This window comes from Suricata suricatta, chromosome 4 (assembly GCF_006229205.1).
Source record: "Suricata suricatta isolate VVHF042 chromosome 4, meerkat_22Aug2017_6uvM2_HiC, whole genome shotgun sequence".
NCBI classification, from domain to species: domain Eukaryota; kingdom Metazoa; phylum Chordata; class Mammalia; order Carnivora; family Herpestidae; genus Suricata; species Suricata suricatta.
In genome coordinates, this window is record NC_043703.1 from 141971799 (window position 1) to 141992685 (window position 20887).

At 43.0% G+C, this 20887-nt stretch overlaps 1 long non-coding RNA gene across 1 annotated transcript in view; it reads left to right on the top strand.

Moving 5' to 3' along the window:
* Nucleotides 1-20887, top strand: part of LOC115289135 — a 140854-nt gene that overhangs the window by 43649 nt on the left and 76318 nt on the right. The gene's annotated exons all lie outside the window — the stretch shown is intronic.

A 20887-nucleotide genomic window follows, 5' to 3' on the forward strand; every position in this document is an offset into this window, starting at 1 on the left:
CTTCCTGCTAGACCTATGAGTGCAAACATATGGTTTCTGTCCTTCTCTGCCTGGCTTACTTCACTCAGCATGACACCCTCAAGGTCCATCCACTTTCCTACGAAGGGCCATATGTCATTCCTTTCCAGCAAACATTTACATGTTTGTTTATTTGCATCTTTATAGAGTCTATAATGCCCTCCTCCCCTCCTGCCCTTGTTTAATGTGTTGGTGAAGAGAATGATTCCCATCTGTTTCTACAAATGGCCGCATTTTAAGCTTCTGGAGAATATAAATGTTCTTTATTGAACGCCAATATTTTGGCTACTCTCTGTTGGTGACTATGTTCAGAGAATATTCTGGAGGTCGAGGGCTGAACAATGATAAACAATAATAAACTTTTTGTGTTTTTTGGCAAAGAAGATCTGGAATAATATAGGAGTTGGTTTAATGCTTATGAGAAATAATAATTTTTGTCTTGGTTTCTTTGAGTGTTTCTCTTTTCCTTTCTCTCTCTTCCTGTCTTACTTCTACACACACACACACACACACACACACATACACACACACACTCATTCATAATAAATTGTGACATTTGGAGCCAATAAGTGAAGAGAGCAACTAGAAGTAAAAACCCAAACCACTAACACCAAAGGCATAATTTTAAATGAAGTGTTTCCACTTCCAGGGTTTTATCCTAAAGAAAAATTAAGTGCATGAAGAAAGTTTAAGCAGTAAGGTTGGTTTTTTTTCCATCTCACTTTTGCATGTAATAATGGAAAACTCAACAATCTAAATGTCACAGGAGGATTTAATTTAATAAACTACTGTGAATTTTTTTCAAGGTCTAACTTATTGAATATTCAGATATATGCTTTTAATATTCATTTTTTCCAACTTTGTAGGTAACTAAGATCTTTAAAATAACCCTTTGACATTTAACTCAGCCACATATATACATATGTGTGTGTGTATATATATATATATATATATAGTAATTTCTAAAACATTTATTTATTTAAATTAAATTCAAGTTAGTTAATATACAGTGTAATATTGGTTTCAGGAGTAGAACCAGTGACTCATTACTTGCATATAACACCCAGTGCTCATCCTAACAAGTGCCCTCCTAATGCCCATCCCTCATTTAGCCCATTCCCCCCCACCTCACCTCCAGCCACCCTCAGTTTGTTCTCTGTATTTAAAAGTCTCTTATGATTTGTCTCCCTCTCTGTTTTTATATTATTGTTCCTTCCCTTCCTCTATGTTCATCTGTGTGTTTCTTAAATTCCACATGAGGGAAATCATATGATACTTGTCTTTCTCTGACTGACTCATTTTTCTTAGCATAATATACTCTAGTTCATTCCATGTTGTTGCAGATGGCAAGATTTCTTTTTTTTTTGATTGCCAAGTAGTGTTCCATTGTACAAACTACTGTAATTTTATACAGTGGGAAAGCATGCAGCCATTAAAAAACCATAACTATTTATACTACCTGGATGAATGTTACTCTGTTAAGCACAAGGTTGAGTCTGCTTCCATGATTGTAGTAGATTCTTGGCAGGTCTTCTGTGAGACCAGTAACCTTCTAAGAAATAAGACTGAAGCTGTCACTGTGATGCAGCATAGACTTTCCTGACAGTTTAGGATGGGCACATGAGGCAACTCCTAAGGCCACCAATCCCCTCCCACTAGCTTTTCTAGTGGGATCTATGGACCAGTAGCATCCTATCACCTGAGACTTGTTACACAGGCCAAGTCTCAGTCCCAACCCCAGACATACTGAGTCACAATCTGCATTTTAACAAGAGCCCCCCACTGTTCCCATGGATATAAAGTCAAAGGAGCCTTTCTATAACCTGAGTGTGCGAGGGTTCCACAGGCCACCAAACTTTGAGTACCCACGGAGAGCTGTACGCATTCATGTGTGCCCTTGGTTTTGTGAATAAATGTGTCCACTGGAATCCTGGTTTGTTAATTTTCTCAGTAACCCTTTATTAAACCACGACTGTGTACCCAGCTGGATTGTAGGCACGGGGTCACAGCAGGCTGCTAGACAAAAATGTGCTCTACTGGGGCTTACGGATCTAGTTGTTAAAGGTATGAACAGATTTTTAAAAAAGAGGTAAGAGGGATTTCTGGCCAACTATATTTATTAGCTGCAGAGTTTCTCACATGCTTTAACTATTATTGTACTTCATAAGTTACCATGAGGGTGGAGGAGGTGGGATGGGCAGAGGCTGAACGTATACAATGCAGTATTTTCAAAACCAATTTGACATGGAGCCTTTTTATTAAGGGGATCTTGGTAGGATTTGTGTGTGGTCTGCAGAAAATACCTTGACAAATGTAACTCCAAAATCTTAAGAGTGAGAGGGTTTCTCATTGTTCTTATTGTTATTCAGGAGCTCAGTAGTATAGGAATTTATTTTTTATGAAATTCAGAGATATGTATTTCTTCTTTCCTTTACCTTCAAATAATGACACCGTATACTTATTTGATGACTTAACTCCAACTGGTGCTTAAAACACACTGACATTACCCCATGATGTTAAGTCCAATGAAGAGTGAGAGATCCTCAGTCACATGTAATAGGTGAGAAAATGGTGGAAGAAGGAGAAGACATTTTTGAAATAATAATTATAATGGACTGTGGCAGCCAGAATTCTAAGGTGGCCCCCATGACTGTCACTCCTGATTTTATCCCTGTGAACAGAATTTTGTAGGTGTCATTAACATAAACGAGCCAGTTTACCTTAAACTAAGGAGATTATTTTTGAGGGCCTTCCCCCATCACATTGGCCCTTTTGACGGCAGAATTTTCTCTGGCTAATCCTTTGATATTACCCTGGGATATTCTGAGCCGAGAACATGACCGTGCTGGCCTGGTCTGACCTGCAGAACTGTGGGGCTCGTTTTAAGCTGCTGAGCTTGTGCCAATTTGTTACAAAGCAACAGCAAACCAAAATCCAGAACTAGAAAGCCGCTATGCCTCTCATTTGACCAATGAAGGAAGTGAAGCCTGTGTTTCACCTACTGCAAGTCTCTTGGAGGATCTCTGATCTCACCACTCCCAACTTAAAGATGCAATAGTTTTAACATCATGCTCTCCCTCTCCTGGGAACTTGTCTGGCAGAGTGCTTTCACTACTCATATGATGTGCGTTCAGAGAGCTCATTGGTCTGATGAGGGGAAAGGGACAGCCAGGCGCACAGAGCTGGCATTCGGGCGGTGCCATACAGAGCTGTGCACCAGAAGGAAGGGGTGTCCTCTGCATCCATTTGATGGAAAAGTGTAGGTGCTCTACTAGAATTTTCATGATACGTAATATTGTGAAACCCTGTTATTACCGGCAAGGGCCTCTAGGATGAGTTCACAGACTTCAGGCTGGGAACCATTGGTCCTTTTAATGATGAGGAAACCAACACCACAAGAGGGGTTACGATTTACCGATTTACCTGAAATCATACCTTGGAATAGTTCAGCACTTGTTTAAGAACTCAGACCCACTGACTTGTCTGTCCTCCCTCCTTTCCTCTTTTCCTTCCTTCCTTCCCTTCCCTTCTCTTCCCTTTCTTTCCTCCCTTCCTCTCTCTCTCTTTCTTATTCTCTCTTTCTCCCTTTCTTCCTCCCTCCCTCCCCTCCTTTCTTTCCTTCCTTCCTTCCAAAAAAAAAAAAGGCCGATTTCTTTGTAAAACTACAAAAGAGATGCAGCTCTTTTAAGAAACTGCCTCTGCCCAGACAAGATATGCTATCCTGCAAAGATCCCTTACTTTTCTCACTTATTCTTCATGAATCCTGTTGACCAGAGACCATCTATGTCCTTTCCTTTGTCACTGAATCTTTAATTTGGCTCTTTTACCTTTCAGTTCTTTCTCATTGATGCTTTTGTCTCTCCTCTTTGGATTAGAATATCAGGGGTTGGGGTGGAGGGGTGGGAAGTTAGAAACATATTTCATGACTCCACATGATGCCCAGAACCTTCTCTTTCTTCATCTGTTCAAACAGCAGTCCCAGACTTGGTGTGTCCTGACTTTGGGGGCAATGACTGAATAGCCATGGCTGGAACAGTGGTGACCACATGGGATGATGCTGGTGATATTTGTTCCAAGGGCCCAGCTTCTTGGCTTATGTGAGTGCCAGGTGATGTCCAATGAACATGAGAACTGCCTGGGCTTGAGGGCCACATTCAGCTCTCTAACTCTTCCTGTGATTCACCCTCACTGGGGGCTGTTGAGTCACTACAGTCAGGAAGAGGCAGCATTAATACTTGGCACTGAAATTTAGTAGCTCACCAACCTGGGGACTTAATTAACTGGAGGGAAAATCAATGACAGTCTCTTTATGACCCAGGGCTTCCTACTTAGAGCTCTGAAGGCCATACTCTCCAAGAAGAAGAGCTATACCATCTTGGAATGGATATTTGAGGGAGAACATTTTCCTTTTATTGTTATACATCCCTAGACATTTATTCCTATTCCCCACAACCCAAATCTACATCTTTGGTAACGTTGAGGTAATTGTACCCAGGTCTTTGGAAGATGAGATGACAGTTGATTACAGATATTTAGGAAAGTCTGACTTTGGGAAACTAACAGCTATGATGTTAGATTTCTCACACTGTCCTTGGGGAAGTGTGTTCAGTAGCTGTGTCATTCTATGTGTTCTTACTTAAGTGTATCCCAAAACAACCCAGTTAATGTTCTCAGAAGTGTTCCTTTGCTTTCTCTGTTTCACATTTGTCTTAACTTTTCCCAATTTGAATCAACTCCTCAAAATGTTTCTTGCTAAGAGTTCAGTTTGGTTACTGTAGATTAGATGTCTGAGTTTGATTTCAGAAGATCTGGATTGTAAGACTTGTTTGACTAGTAACTCAGTATGAGCTTGGGCAGGTTATCCTCAGGAAGATGAAGATACTTAGCCATGGCTATCTCTTGGCATCAAAAGAGAAGACTTAATTGGAAGTCACTTTTTCTGATGTGGTGTCCTCATTTTCAGGAGTTGGCATGGTTATCATATCAACATGGGCTTTGGAACAGACAGACATTGATTCAAATCCCAACAACAATGTTGATTAGCTATGTGTTCTTGGGCCAGGCTGTGAGTCTCACTTTCCTTTTTATCTGAGACATAGGGAGAACACTGTGTCATTGCATTATGTTGGGGTTCAGTGAAGGGGTTTAGAGAAAGCATGATATGCATTGTATTGCAGACTGTGCTCCACTTCCTAGCACATCTTATGCCCCTTACTTACCTTTGTTTTTTTCATAGCATTCATCAATGTTTAGATTCTGTATCATCTACTTATTTTGTTTAGTATCTAGTTCACAAGTGCCACAAGGACAGTTTTTTGTTTGTTTTGTTCACTGCTGTATCCCTAATGCCTAAAACATAAGCATTCCATAAATACTTGTAAAATGAAGGTTAAATGAATGTGATTTTTGTAGAGATGAAAAAGAAAAGTCAGCAGACTTTTTCTGTAAAGGGCTGGATAGTAAATATTTTAAGCTTTGCAGGCCATACAATTTCTATTAGAATGACTCAATTTAGCTGTGTGGTGTGAAAGCAGCCCCATAGACAATACATAAACACATGACTCTAGCTGTGTTTCTATACAATTTCATTTCTAAAAAAAGAAACCCAAAAAACCAAACAAAAGACCCCCAAAAAACAGGGCTTGAGCTGGATTTGGTCCACCGGCTTTAGTCTGCCTGTCCCTGTTGTAGATGCATTTAGTGGTTCTGAATTCTGAGATGTCATTCCTGTAAATCACTAATTCAGGAACAGCCCCATTTGGCTCCTGTGGTGAGGAAAGATGGTGGCCTCTCTTTGCTGCTGATGCACTCCCTTTGCTTCTGCATGCTGTCTCTCCTAGGAGGCTGACCCTGGGTGGCTTGTCCAATCCCTTTGCCCTTTGGTTTCTGGTTGATTTCATGGTCTTGGAGGCACAGGCCAACATTCTGGACATGGGAGGAAAGGAGGTTAGGAGGCTTATTCCCCAGCTCCCTCCCTGCTGGCAGTGCTTCGGAGAGACTGTATTCCCTTCCCATAGTGTAGTTCTTTGCCATTTCTAATCCCACTGTTTCTAGACCTGGGACACGCTATCATTTTCTTTTCTTTTCTTCCTTTCTTCCATTCTTCCTTTCTTCCTTTCCTTCCCTCCCCTCCCCTCCCCTTCCCTTCCTTTTCTTTCTTTCTGGTGTGTTCTTTTATACCATTTTCACACTTTTATAAACAGAGTCTTCATTAAACTTGCTTTTCTTGCTGATTTGGGAAGGGGCCATCTGTTTTCTGTCAGGTCCCTGACTCCTGTACTGTCCACGGAAATCAGTGCGCAGTGCGCAGTAGGGCCTCTCTCATTACCCATCTACTGCTGCCAGTGATCCTAATTCTCCTGCAACAGCTTTTGGTTGAGACTTCATGTTTTCTCTCCTTTTCCTGCCAGGAAGCACAGATAAAAGAGGAAGTGATTTGCCTAAGGTGGTAGGTTGACAGAGTGAGAGATTCTATTTATTTCTCAAATTCAAAAAAACTGGAACAGAGTGTCAGAACTTTTTGGTTCTAGATTCAGCCTTTTCACTCAATAACCCTGTGTCTTTGGATTAGTTACTTAACTTCTTTGAGCCTCAGATTACTTATCTTTAAAAGGTATCTAGGGGTGCCTGAGTGGCTCAGTTGGTTGAATGTTTGATTCTTGCCTTTGGCTCAGGTGATGATCTCACAGTTTGTGAGTTCGAGCCCCGTGTTGAGTTCTGTACTGTCTGCTTGGGATTGTCTCTCTCTCTCCCTCTCTCAGCCCCTCCTCCTGCTAACTCTCTCAAAATAAATAAATGTTTTAAAAAAGGGGTCATAATCCCTGCTATGCAAATTTGATTATGATCATGATTACAACTTAATGAAGAGGGAAAAAACTGAATAGAACCATCTTATAGAATGTGACATGCTATTTAAAATGTTAAGCATGAAAGCCTACAGGTAGTTTTTTTCCTTCCTCTATTTTCCAGATTTCATGAATAAATGTTTGTTGTTTTTATTATGAGAAAAAAAAGTCTGTCAGTTCTACAAAGTGGCTCAGGAAATAAACAAAAGGTTATATTAGAAAGCCCTTTGAGGACCACAGAATACCACAAGGATTAGAATTATGGTGATTTATTCACCCTGTGGATTTGAAATGACGTGGTTCAGTGGGTGTCCTTTGCTCTGCCGGGCCCTTGACTCTTGGGTCCCAAGTGCTCCGGGAGACATTACTGAAGGTTTTGGGATGAAATCTTGTCTTTGTGCTTGTATTGCATGTTGTTTTAGTGTTTATCCCAAAGCATGTAAGAAAAGAGAGCCAATGACCAATGCCCACGTGTCCTATTCTTTCTTCCTCCGGCAGAGTCTTGAAGGCCAGGGCACATGAATGTGGTGAGGAGGGACTAGTGCCCGTTCCTTCTGTCTAGCAGGGTCTGAGCCCATGCAGAAGCCAAAATCACCCTGGGAGCTGGAGCTGTGGAAGGTGCGTCGGGATTCCTTAGGACATTGGTGCAATAATCGATGTTGAAATCAGGACAGCTCAAGGGCAAGTGTTCTGCGTGAGGGGTGGGTGGTGCTGCAGTGGAAGTGAAGTAGAGAAGGGTCTCTGACAACTTTCAGTAATGGCTTCTTGACTCAACTCCTGAAATTTTAATCATTCTGGATGACATGTAACGGTATATTGTGTGTGTGGGTTTTTAAAAAATAGATTTAATTTTTAGAATAATTTTAGATTGACAGAAAAAATTGAGCAAATAACATGCAGAGCTCCAATATATTCTGTTTTTAGGTTCCCTAATTGTTAACGTCTTACATTAGTATGGTACAGTTGCCACTCTTAATGAGCAAATATTGACACATTATTATTAACTAAATTCCATACTTTATTCAGATTTTCTTACTTTTGTCTCCCTTACCCCCCTTTTTTTTTTCTTTTCTGGGATCCCATCCAGAATGCCATATTATGTTTAGTTATAACCTAACTCTCCTAAGGCTCCTCTTTGCTCTGATTGTTTTTCAGACTTTCCTTGTTTTTGATAACTTTGATAGTTTTGATGAGTATATTGTGGGATGCTCTGCTATCAGAATCCATCTAATGTTTTGCTCATGATTAGAAGTGGGGATGAAAGGCTTTGGGAGGAAGACTACAGAGGCAAAGTGTCATTTTCACCCCATCATATCAAGGTTACATAATGACAGTGTAATTTGTCATTGGTATTAACCTCAGTCATCCAGCTGAAGTAGTGTTTGTCAGGTTTCTTCACTGTAAAGTCAGTCTGGACCCACATCCCCTTCCATGCTGACTCTTGGAACCGAAGTCCCTATAAGCAGCCTATACTTAAGGAACAGTGAGTTACTCTTCCCGTCTTTAAGGGCAGAGTATCTACATAAATTATCTGGAATTCTTAGGCAAGGGAGATTTGTCTCCATTTGTTAACTCAAGCATTTGTGGTTCTAATTTGCATTTCCTTGGTCCTTGATGAGTTTAAGAAACTGTTATATGTTTATTGGCTATTTGGATACCTTTTTGGTGAAGGGCCCGTTCAAGTCTTTTGTTCCATTCTTGATTGAGCTGTCTGTATAACTGACTTGGCAAAGTTATTTATATAGTCTGGATAAGCCCTCCCCCATCCCCCATCCAGTTATGTATAATATCTTTTCCCCTATCAGTGTTGTGTTTTGAAGCACAGCAGTTTTTAATTTTATTGTAGATCAATTAATGTTTTATGGTGAGTGCCATTTGTCTCTTGTGTAAGAAATTTCTGTCTACCACTAAGGCTAATTCTCCTATGTTTAGTGTCTGGAAGCTGTATTATTTTGCTTTTTGTATTTAGATTTGCAATCCACCTGGAATTGGTTTTTATGAATAGTGTGAGATAGGGGTTGATTTTTTTGAGTGGGGAATGTGTATATCCGGTTTACTCAGTAACTGTAAAGTGATGATGTACATTTACTCCCAGTCTCAGAGGGAAAAACTTGTAACAGTTCAAAATTAAAAAGAAAGTTAAATGAAATGTTTGCTGTAAGATATTGTAGATCAGATGAAGAAAGTCCCCTTCTGCTCCTTATGGGCTGATAAACTAGTTTTTTCTTTTAAATCATGAGTTGATATTTATCAGATGATTTTTCCTCATTTATTAAACTTTTTTTCCATTATTTTCCTATTAAATTGGAAAATTACATGGATAGATTTTCAAAATGTTAAACCAATCTTCCTTTTTTTGGAATAAAACTACCTTTGTCTTGATGTTTTATATTCCATTTATATACTGTATTTTAGTTATTTCATGCACATGGGTCTTGCCCCCATCACCTTGAGGAAAGGGGCTAGCTTTGAACAGATTTGGAACATGCCCAGTGAATTCTTATCAAGGGAAAGTGCTATTAATCTAGGTAGAGTCATTTTTCCTTCCTGCAGTCAGGTGGGTTTGACAGTTTGGATGGTGTGATTCTCCCAGTGGCTAATGAGCAGCTCAGGAATGCTAATGAAGGGCTTCCTTTGGTTGTCTCTTGTGAGTCAGCAAATGAGCTCTGTAACTTGGAGAGCCAGAAGTTAATTAGCAACCCAGTATAGACAGACCCTGATGGAAATAAGGGAATTTTGGTCTGTCAGAGGAGAGTGCTAAGAAGCTTTGAAGGTGAGGCCAGGATTTGGGGATGTGAGAAGAAAGGCAAACGGAAGCAAGAGCTAGGATTTATACGTAAATGTCAGTGCAGAGGCCCTATTGAGGAAGCCAGAAGAGGCCAGAACACGTGGCCTACATGGGGAGAGGAATGGGCCCCACATCGGGGTTTTGCTGACATCACGGTTGCTGTGGATTCACATCTCTCCCTCGTAGCAGACTGGAAGAGAGAAGAGCAGGAGATGCGTACAGCATGGAGAGCTAAAGTAAACCACCTGCTGGTGGGCGATGATGGATGAGGGTTTTAGGTATTTTGTGCTTCTTGTTCATTTTCCTTTGAGACAGGATGGAAAATCTAAAACCCCACCTGCTTACGAGTTTACTACAATAACCCAGCGGATAAATAATTTGTCAGGCAATACCATGGATACTGTTCTCTAAATGAAATTGGGTAGACTATAGACATTAGGCAGGGAGGAAAGATGAAGGCCTTCCTGTCAAGCTGCATGAGTGATGTCCCGCATAAGCGCTAGACTTGTGTGTGCCGGGTGTGCTCACGATCCTGGAAAGGCAACTTCCGCCAGAAAAAGTGTCACTCCCTTGGCTTAGGCAGATACCTAATTAGGTTAGGAGAAATGCCAAGAAGCAACCAATTGAAAGCTAAATTATTGCAAGGCACTGTGGGTAAAATATGCAAAATGCCACCGAGGCAGAAGTAAGGAGGCCTAAAGAACAGGTGCAACATAAAACTAAGCTGCCAGGGAGATTCTTTGTTTCCTCTTGAAATGGGCTTAATCTTTTTCCCCCCAACATGGGAGCTCTATCTCCTTTCCCTTTTAAGACCCAGAAACAGATATGCCCCACCTCTCTCAAACCTAAATTTTAATAGTAGGCTGGAAATGGAAAGGGGGCTCCTGATTCCTCCATATCCAGGTCAGGTCTCCCAGCCATTCTCTGTTAACTAGGGAATGGTGTAGAATGGAATATGATGTACTCACATCACATCCTGCTTGGTTGAAGCCCCTTCTTTGAAAGTCCAACTGTTTGAATGTAACATTCCCTAATTTGCCCATATTGATTTTGTACTGCAATGATTATAATACCACACGGATGTCAGCGAGAGCCTCTGGAGCCTGCAGAAGGCTTAAGCTTGTCTTCACAAAGTCTACCGAGAGGCAGATTCTCCAGAGCTTGCTCTCATATGGTCCTGAGCTGCACCGCTGGAATGGCCAGGTATAAAATGCAGCTTCATCACATGTCCATTCTGCTTATATCAACGTGTTTTATCAGTGGTGTGGCTACAGATATGAGGTGGGGTGTGCTTGGGGGGGAGAGTGACAGGGACCTTGTATCTGCCTATTACATCCTCTGGCTATCTTCCTGGCTCTCCCTCACCTCTTCCCTTCATGCTCTTCTCTGCCTTTCATTTCAGGAACCTGTCTTCTTGTCTCATGTGGAGAAGTTTCACCCCCTTCCCTGAGCCCTTGGTCCCAGCCATACCCATGCCTTATGCTTGCACATGTGTCAGGTGAGCTTCTCCGGGAGATCTCCTACAAAGGAGTCTCTCCCCAAGAGATCTGGTATGGGCTCCTTTTGGACACTTTGAAGTGGGCATCGTCATCCCCATTTTACTGACGCCTGGAAAGAATGAGTGAGTTGCTCACATTAACACAACAGGGCTAGGACCCTAAGTGAGGTTGCTTGACCCCGAGTTCCATGCTGTTTCTTCTACTCTGTGCCGCATTTAAGGGCCTCTTGTAAGGACCATGAAAGCCTTTGCCTACATGACCTCTCCCAAGGTTGGGTAGGAAGACGGTGCACTTTGTCAGCCCTCATACCATATTGGTGCTGCTGAGTGCTTTTGCCCACTTTGTTATTAAAGCCTGCAAATAACCCCTCACCTGTGAATAAGCCCTTTTTAAAGAAGAGGAAGCTGGAGGCATCTGACTTTGGCTCAGGTCATGATCTCATGGTTCAATTGTTCGAGCCTGGCGTCAGGCTCTGTGCTGACAGCCTGCAGCCTGTTTCTGATTCTGTGTCTCCTCTCTTTCTGCACCTCAGACACTTTTTCTCTCTCAATTAAATAAACATTAAAAAATAATAAAAAAGAAGAAAAAGAAGAGGAAGCTGAAGTTCAGAGAGGGCCGTACCTCAGCTGAAGTCCCACCATCGGTAAAAGTAGGCCCACATCTCAAACCCAGGTCTTCCATTTCCAAAGCCATTGCTCCTTGCACCACCGTGTGGTGGAAATTCAAAGTGAAGGGTGAGAAGTTTGTGATTTCCGTGTGGATTTTCAAGAGAATGTTTAGTCCAGACTGGAGAGGATAGTAAGCTCAGGCACCAGTGTGGGATTTTCGTGTGACTGTCTGCTCCTGGGGGGAGCAGCCCAGGCCTGATGCCGGGTCATCTCCAGGGGCAGCGGTGGGTGCTGAACCTCCCTGGGCCAGAAGAGCCCTGATGTGGCTGCACTTTCACATTCGTTCTCTCCCCTTTCTTTTCTTCTGAGGAGCTAAACCTATCATTAGACAGGCTGTGAAGCAAAGGAAATGAAAAACTGCCTTGGAAATAATTCTTATTAATTAATTAATTAATTTTATTTTCAGTTTATTTCCACAGGTTTTAATGACATAGTCAAACAATTAAAACAATTTTTTTTAATGTTTATTTATTTTTGAGAGAGAGACAGAGCATGAGCAGGGGAGGGTCAGAGAGAGAGGGAGACACAGAATCTGAAACAGACTCCAGGCTCTGAGCTGTCAGCACAGAGCCCAACGTGGGGCTCGAACTCACAAACCATGAGATCATAACCTGAGCCGAAGTTGGACACTTAACCGACTGAGTCACTCAGGTGCCCCTAAACAATTTTAAAGATTATCTTTTTGAAATTTATTTATTTTGAGAGAGAGAGAAAGTGAAAGAGGGAGTAGTAGAGGGAGTGGAGGGAGAGAGAGACAGAATCCCAAGTTGGCCCCATATACTTTCAGTGCAGGGCCCGAGTTGGGGCTCAAACTCGCAAACCATGAGATCATGACCCGAGCTGAGAGCAAGAGCTTAAGTGACTGAGCCACCCAGGTGCCCCAGTATTATATATGTTTTATTTATTTATTTTTTTAATAGTTTATTTTCAAATTGGTTTCCATATAACACCCAGTGCTTCTCCCCACAAGTGCCCTCCACCATGACCATCATCCCCTTCTCTCCCTCCCCCTCCCCCTTCAGTCCCGTCGTTTGTTTTCAGTATTCAGTAGTCTCTCATGATTTGTGTCCCTCACTCTCCCCAGCTCTCTATCCTCCTTTCTCTCCCTATGGTCCTCTGTTAGGGTGTCATGCTAAGTGAAGTAAGTCAGGCAGAGAAGGATAGATACCATATGTTTGCACTCATAGGTCTAACAGGAGAAACCTATTATATGTGTTTTAATAAAGCACAATGATTAATTTACATTAAACTAGTCTTTGCATTTAATTAAGCTCTGAATGATTTTTTTAAAATTTAAATCCAAGTTAGGTAACATATAGTGTAGTAATGGTTTCAGGAATAGAATTTAGTGATTCATCACTTACATGAAACACCCAGTGCTCCTCCCAAAAGTGCCTTCCCTGATGCCTGTCACCCACTTAGCCCATCTCCCACCCACAACCTCTCCAGCAACCCTCAGTTTGTTCTCTGTGTGTTTAAGAGCCTCGTTTTTCTGTTTTTATCTTATGTTTCCTTCCTGTAGAAAGAACCCTTATTTATTTAAAATGAAAAAAAAACCCCTAACTCAGAAGAGACTGAAACATGTTTTCAATATTCTGGATTTGCCTCTCTGGTTGTGAACAAGGGGACCTCATCATTTACAACTAAACTTTAGGTATTTGGCAAGTTTGATCAATCAAACAAGGTGGAGCCCTGAGCGACAGCAGTGGTGACTGAGGCTTCCGTCCTCTTCCCTCTGTACATTTTGAGATGCTTTTAATTGCCCTAAGGGTCTGATGTCACTGTTCTACAAGGGCTGGGGAAAGGATGGAGTCCGAGAAGTCCATGTCCCCATTGTATAGTTTGAACGAGGCTTTTCATCCGAGCAAGGGAGCCCTGGGATTCCATCCACAGGCTGGCCTCTCACACCACCATCCTCCCAGCAACCAAAATGTTTTAGCACAGTTACTTTTTTTGTTTTAAATTAAGTTTTTATTTTAATTCCAGTGTAGCTAACATACAGTGCAGTATTAGTTTCAGGCATACACTATAGTGACCTAGCACGTCCATCCAGCACCTAGTCTAGCACAGTTAATTTTGACTTTGATGTGAATATCAATCAGGAACATAGCCCTTCGCCAGTCAGGAGCAAAGGCAAACACATCATTTAGACAACAGGACAGAATGGAGGAGAGGAGGAAGCAGAGGATATTATTATTGTTCTCCAGGGCAGCTCGTAGAGGAGAAAACCTGGCAGTGAGTGCACAGGAAGCAGTAACTGGCGGATATTATCCTGGCAATATGAACACTGGGACATATTGTTCAGTGCTTTCAGTTGAATTGCAAAACGAAGTCCCAGTGGACGGGGAATCTCTCTTCCCACGAACTCATGCCCTCTCCTTCCTTATACCGCAGCGTGTGCAAGGGCTCTCTTTTACCCTGTGACTGAAGTAATTTTCTTGGGACACATGTCCATCTCCTGTCTAGGAGCCTGCAGGGGCTCCCTTTTGTCTACTGAGTAGTAGACTTGGCATCCAAGTTTGCTCTACCATTCTGCCCTTGACTCATCCTCTCCTGCTCTTTCCACCTGCTGCCTGTGCGTCTCTTCTTGTCCCATGCATTTCAGCCAGCTGGAACCACCGTGTTTCCCACACTCACTTTCTCTCCTTTTGCGGTTCATAGTTTTTCTTTCTTCTCCACATGCCCTAAATCCCATCTTTGCAGCCCCCATTCTTCCCATGGTTTTAGAGTTCTGGTGAAGTGATGCCTCCTTCTTTGATTCCTCTCCCTCAACTAGACACCCCTTCCTCCTCTGGGTAACCACAGTCTCGTGTCTTATTCATTATAAAACCCATCATCTTCTACTTTGAATGTTTGAATTGCTTAGTAGGATTTCTTTTCTGCATACCTTGAAGCTTCATATGTTCTTTGAAAGCAGGAGTAAGTGATTCTTTATTTTGTCTACTCTGGAGTCAGGCGGGATGCCTCCAGCAGAGTAAGCATTCATGAATGTTTGATGAATGAATGAGTGAGGTTTATGGATGAAGAGGTCAGCAGTCTCTGGCCCAGGCTAGTGCTCAGTGGTTGCATCTGTCAAGCCCTTCCTTCCTGTTCTATTTCCCCCTTTTGAATTTCCTTCTACTTTCTTTACCTTCTCCTTTTCCTCTTTTTCGTTTCACTTGTCCCTAAGCCTTAGTCTCTAAGGCATACCCCATGTCTCCAGGCACTGATTCCTGCCACAGGGGGAGTTTGCCATGGTCCCAAACAGCTTTTAAAGAAGAACTGGGCATACCCCATGTCTCCAGGCACTGATTCCTGCCACAGGGGGAGTTTGCCATGGTCCCAAACAGCTTTTAAAGAAGAACAACAACACAGAAGCTGCAAACCTAACATGGTCTGTTATCAGGGAAATAGGGGCCTTTTTCCATGTGATGCTCATTTGCTTTGCGGATTACCACATGAAAATATGCGTTCATGGAGCATTCTCTTCTCCCTCTGGGAAGCAGCAGGCACTCATTCCTGGCCAGTGTCTCTGCTTATCTCCAGTGGAGGGTGAAGAATGGAGGAAGCAGGTAAACACAGCATTGAATGGCAGCCAAATATTTTCTTGCTAAGATTCCTCTACAGACTGCACCTCCCTCTGCAGTCAAGATTTCTGGACACAGTAGTTTGGCTTTAAAAAGCAGGAAATGAGCAAGGCTCTAGGGAAAAAGCCCCAGGTTGGACTTGATCAGGCTCTGCCACCCCAGGGTGTGAAGGAGGGGAACTACCAACATCTAAGGGGCTCAGTGTCCTCTTCTGCACAGTGGGGGAAAGGGTTGAATGATCTCTGGGCTCTTTTCTAGATGAAACACTCCAGAATTCCTGATTTGAGATTCCAGATCTGAAAAGACTGCTGTGGCTCTGCCTGAGCCAGGGGCCAGGAGGTGGCAGCATCTGTCCTGTTCGGAGCCCACAGCATCAGCTGTCGCAGCAGCTGTAGGGCTGGGGTGGACATCACGCTGCACTCCCATTTGGACTTTTTAGTTATGTACCATTGCAGGTCATTTGTAATCTCCTGGGTCATGACTGCCAGGCCCTGGGTACTGGAAACTGCTCCCCACATCTGACCTCACCCGGCATGACACATGCAGACCAGGGTACACTCATCCTCAATGAGGCCCCAGTGACCGGCTCATATCCGGGCAGCTTGCTGGAGCTCCCTTGCTGGAGCTCCATGACGCAGGCTTGGGTCTCCCCCAGGGCAAGAGAGAGCTGCATCTGTGCGTAAGCGCCTGTGCTCGCCTACTCTGAATGTGCATTCCAGTCTCCCAGGGTCCCCCTGTGCTGTTTCTCACAGCTGCATTTGCTCATAGCAAAAATGGAAATGACTGGCATGACTGATCCAAGCATCCGTAGATGACTTGGGGTTATCCCTGTTAGGAAGAACTTTTACTAAATGGGGATGGACATTGACACTTGAAACGCAATAGAGTGTTTGAATTGCAAGGACTTTGTAAGATGATCTAGTTCATTTATTTAAAAAAAACCCTGTAGGGAAATCACCAGGAAGCTTGTTAAAATACATGTCCCAGGCCCAGCTACAGCGCTACTGAATAAGAATCTCTGGTGCTGGATTCTAGGAATCTGTATTTGTAACAAGTCCTCAGGTGTGTCTAATTTGGCTGGCCTGCAGAAAGACATTTAGGAGCCACCCACCAGCTAGTCTGTAACAGTGCATTCAGGAAGCCTGTTGGTATGCGGGTCTCTGGGGTGGTGCCCAGTACTTGGGCAAGCCCTCCAGATGTATGGGTGACCAACTCATCCTGGTTTGCCTAGAACTTTCCTGGTTTTTGTCCTGAAAATCCAATGTCCCAGGCACTGTCCATCAGTCCTGGAAACACCAGAATGGATTGGTTCCTTTCTAAGGCGACTTTATGCTTGCTAAGGCTTGAGAGGGACTGGAATCAGTTCAATCTCCAGTTGAAGAGATGGGGGTCAGAATGGAAGCAGTTTGTTCGTGGACATGCAAAGACAGGATAAGGCTTCCAGCCCTGCATCCTCAGTATTCTTGGGAATACGTGCCGTAAATAGCTGCTTTGCTCCTTCCTAGTCTCTATTAGGAGCCAACCCCAGAGGAGCCCATTATGGAATGGTCACATTTGGGGTAACTAATCCGTATTCTGTGGTCTCACCTGAGTGAGGTGTACACCAGTGACAGGCACAGGTATCATCAGACTTTCATGAATCCTTTTTTTTTTTAATGTTTTTTATTTATTTTTGAGAGACAGAAGAGACAGCACGAGCAGGGGAGGGTCAGAGAGAGAGGGAGACAGAATCTGAAGCAGGCTTCAGGCTCTGAGCTGGTTGTCAGCACAGAGCTCGACGCGGGGCTTGAACCCACGAACTGCGAGATCATGACCTGAGCCGAAGCCTGACGCTCAACCAACTGAGCCACCCAGGCACACCATACTTTCATGAATTCTTTCAGTGCTTCTCTTGGCCAGGTTGGGGGAAGCAAAGTATAATTTAATGCATTTCCATTTGGTCATAACAGCATTACTGAGACAGAGAACCCTTGGAGAAGGGATTACAACCCAGGGGCTGTGGTTTAACTGAGTCAGGATCCTGCTACCTCTAGGAGACCTTCCCCTCCCACCAGGGCCCTGGGATAAATCCTAGTATGGTTTCCTTTGTTCTATTGCCATTGGGGGTCAAGACTTGCCTGGCTATGCCTAGTTATCAATACCAAGTTTGATTTATTTATACCTGGGTGCCCATTGCATTACTAATTATAGACGAATGGAGTACTAATACAGAAGGTTCTGGTAATACAGCGGTCCTCTTACTGGAGCATGCTGCAGACTCCCCTGGAAGGCTTGTGGAACCTCAGATGACTGGCCTCATCCCCAGAGCAACCATCGATTGGTACGTTATGAACACCTGAGTGACTTTGTCATGTGATACTCATTACTGATGTCATCAGGCTGGCCTAAGTGTAGAAAGCAGAGTGCTAGGTAATTTCTAAGAACTCTCCTAGCAACAAAAATTTTACTTATAAACAAAGTAGATATGGCTTTTAAATGACGTACTTTCCTCATCACTGTTCCACCTCCCCCTAAGTGTGCCTGTGTGTAGGCTAATGTTTAAAATCCCACAAATGGAAAATACTTGCTTTGATGTAAAGTTTTTGTTATATATATATGTTATATATATGTCTGCAGACACCACACATGAAACATATCTAAAGCCATATTACAGATGAAATCTATCCTTTTTTTCTATCTGCATGGCCCCTTCCCTAGTCTTGGCTACCACCATCATTTATCTTTTTGACAATACACTAGTCTCCTCCTACTTTATTCCACAGTGGCCAGATGATGGTCTTGAAATGAAAAGCAGTCAGTCTGTACCATACTGAACACCAGTCCACATTCCTCACCATGGCCCACAAAGCTCTCCAGGACCTGGCTCTTCCTATCCCTAAAGACTCATCTCGTGCTGTGTTTCCCTGAAGCCCACCTACTCTGGCCACATGTTTTCTTTTGGTTTCTGGGGCACAGCAGACCTTGTCAGACTTTTGTTGTGCTGTTCCCTCAGCTTGGGATGTGTGTTCGTCCTCTGTGTTGGTATGGCTGGTTTCTTTTCAGACTTCAGGTTTTAGCTTAAACATCAGAGCCTTAAAATATCTTTATTTGATCGTCCTATTGTAAGTAGGTGCTTTATGGCTTATTATTTTCTGTCCACCATTCTGTTGGTGTCTGTATTTGACCTTACAGTCTGTATGTATTTTCTGCTTCCAGTCTGATTACTTGTGTCTTGTCTCACTCCCACATTGGACTGTGGGCTTCACAAGGACAGGATGTTGATTATAGGAAAGAGGGTGACTTCACTGCCTGGTGTGTAGAGCAGACCTTTAAGAATGTGAGTAAATATATTAATTCCCATCTGGAAAGTATAATGACCCTGCTTAGGACTACCAACCATGGGCAAGAAGGAAGGGGAGGAACAGAGGAAGAGAAGGAAGGTTTCAGACAGGGGGGAGCCGTGGGCACTGGCAACAAACAGTGCTGGACTCACAATTCTGTTTGAGACCAGCCTGACTGAAGATTGCCCAAACTGTGTGAAGCACAAGGTCCATGTCCTAATCATGAGCATGGACCTGCCTGGAGCAGGTCACAGAGCTACTCCTTATGTTTTTATTTTCCCCTGAGCATCTCAGTGGTTTCTCATGGAGTTCTGTATGGGGTTGGCAGTAATTAAGTCCATACTCAGATTTGTGCCTTTTGGGATGTATTTAGGAGAATGAAGATCTGCCTTGTGGTAGAGATACGCTTCTGTGAAGTAGGGAGCCACTGAGAATTTCCTATCTCTCCTCCACCAGTCTGCCTCCATTATGCCTGGAATACTCACCCAAGCAAAAGCACCCTGTCCCAACAACTGGAAAGGGCAGAAGGTATAGAATGTACTTTTGTGTATTTGAGGACCAACAGAAAACAGTTGGTTCTAATTGTGAGGAGATATGAGAGAATAGTGGATACAAAGAGTTACCTCTTAGAGAATGATGTGTTAGCTTCTTAGCTAGGCCTGGACCTGGGTATAAGCCTCAGACGGTGATCTCAATGTCTTCTCATCATTTATTCATTCATGTATTCATTCATCAAACATTTACTGAGCCCTTGAGATTGGCACATCTGTAGGCACTACGGACAAAAAGATGAATGGGATACAGTCCCTGCTCTCAAGAGTTACAAAAATCATTACGGTTCATTATGATGAGACAAGAATAGTTCTATGCATAAGTCCCTGTGGAAGCACAGAAGAGTTCTGGGCCAATCTGTGTGGTCAAAGGAAGCTTCTGGAAGGAGTTAACATCTAAACTGAAACTGAAAGCTTTGAGTGGAAGTAAATGAAGAGTAGAGGAAGGAGGTGCAGAAGTTGATGTACTCACTCTATGAGTGCTGGTTGAGCCCTACTCTAATCCAGGCACTGTGCTAGTTGTTTGTCTTCTTCTTTTGGAGGTTACTTAGGAAATTACAATTTTATGGTAGGGGCTGAGCTTGAGGGTGGGCAGGGAGCTATGGGAGAAGCATACACAGTGATTTACAGCATGGATTCTGATCAGACAGCATTGGAATTGGTTTTAAATTCAGGCTTTCACTACTCACTGTGACCACAAGCAAGTTACCCAAACTCCTTTTATCACGTTTTTCTTATTGACTCAGTGGAGGCAATGATGATGCCCACTGTTGTTATAATCATGTATGGCAAATTTATAGTAATACATTTAGCATAAAGTCAGCACATAGTAAGCACACAATAAAAGATAGCTATCACCCCTATCATTATCGTTGTGGTAGATTGTTTAATTAGCCTTAATAATTTTTTCCTTCCTTCCCAATAAGAGGATTCACCATCCATTCCCATTTCCATGTGGCTTATAGTGTCTCCTCGTGGGAGGAATATACATCTCCAGTCCAATTATGGCCAACCTGTCCATGGATATGCCTTGATCAACAGAATGTGAGAAGAGGTGATGTGTACCAAGTCTGAATAGACTGTTAGAGGCATCTCATGTTTCCACCAAAAGAATGTCATATCATAGATTGGTACTGCTCCATCAGCCTGGGCCCTAAAATGAGAGGACCCAGGGAGCAGAGCTGACCTGTAGCTACTGACTTGTAAGATGAGAAGAGATTAAGCACTGGTTTAAGCCACGGAGATTTTATGGTTGTTTGTTATTGCAGGAAAACTGACTAATAACATTATCATCCTTTCAAACGAGAGAAGTAGGAAGACTCTCTGGAGGAAGGTATTTCTAGGCTGAACCCTGAAGGTGGTCTAAATAGTATTTAGACACAGGGCATGTGGATGGGGAGTATTCCAGGTGAAGAGAAAAAAACTGTAGAAGTTCAGGAATTTATGAGAAGGAGTGGAAAAGAAGTTCAGAATGGCTGCAGAATGAGAAGGGGTGAGTGTTAGTAAGTGAAGCTACAAAGGGAGTTAGGGCCGCATCATGAAGGGTCTTGTAAGCCACGGTGAGAAATTCGCTCTTTATCCTAAAGACAATGGAAGGCCATTTTGTGATCTGTTTTGCCTTTTAGAAAGATC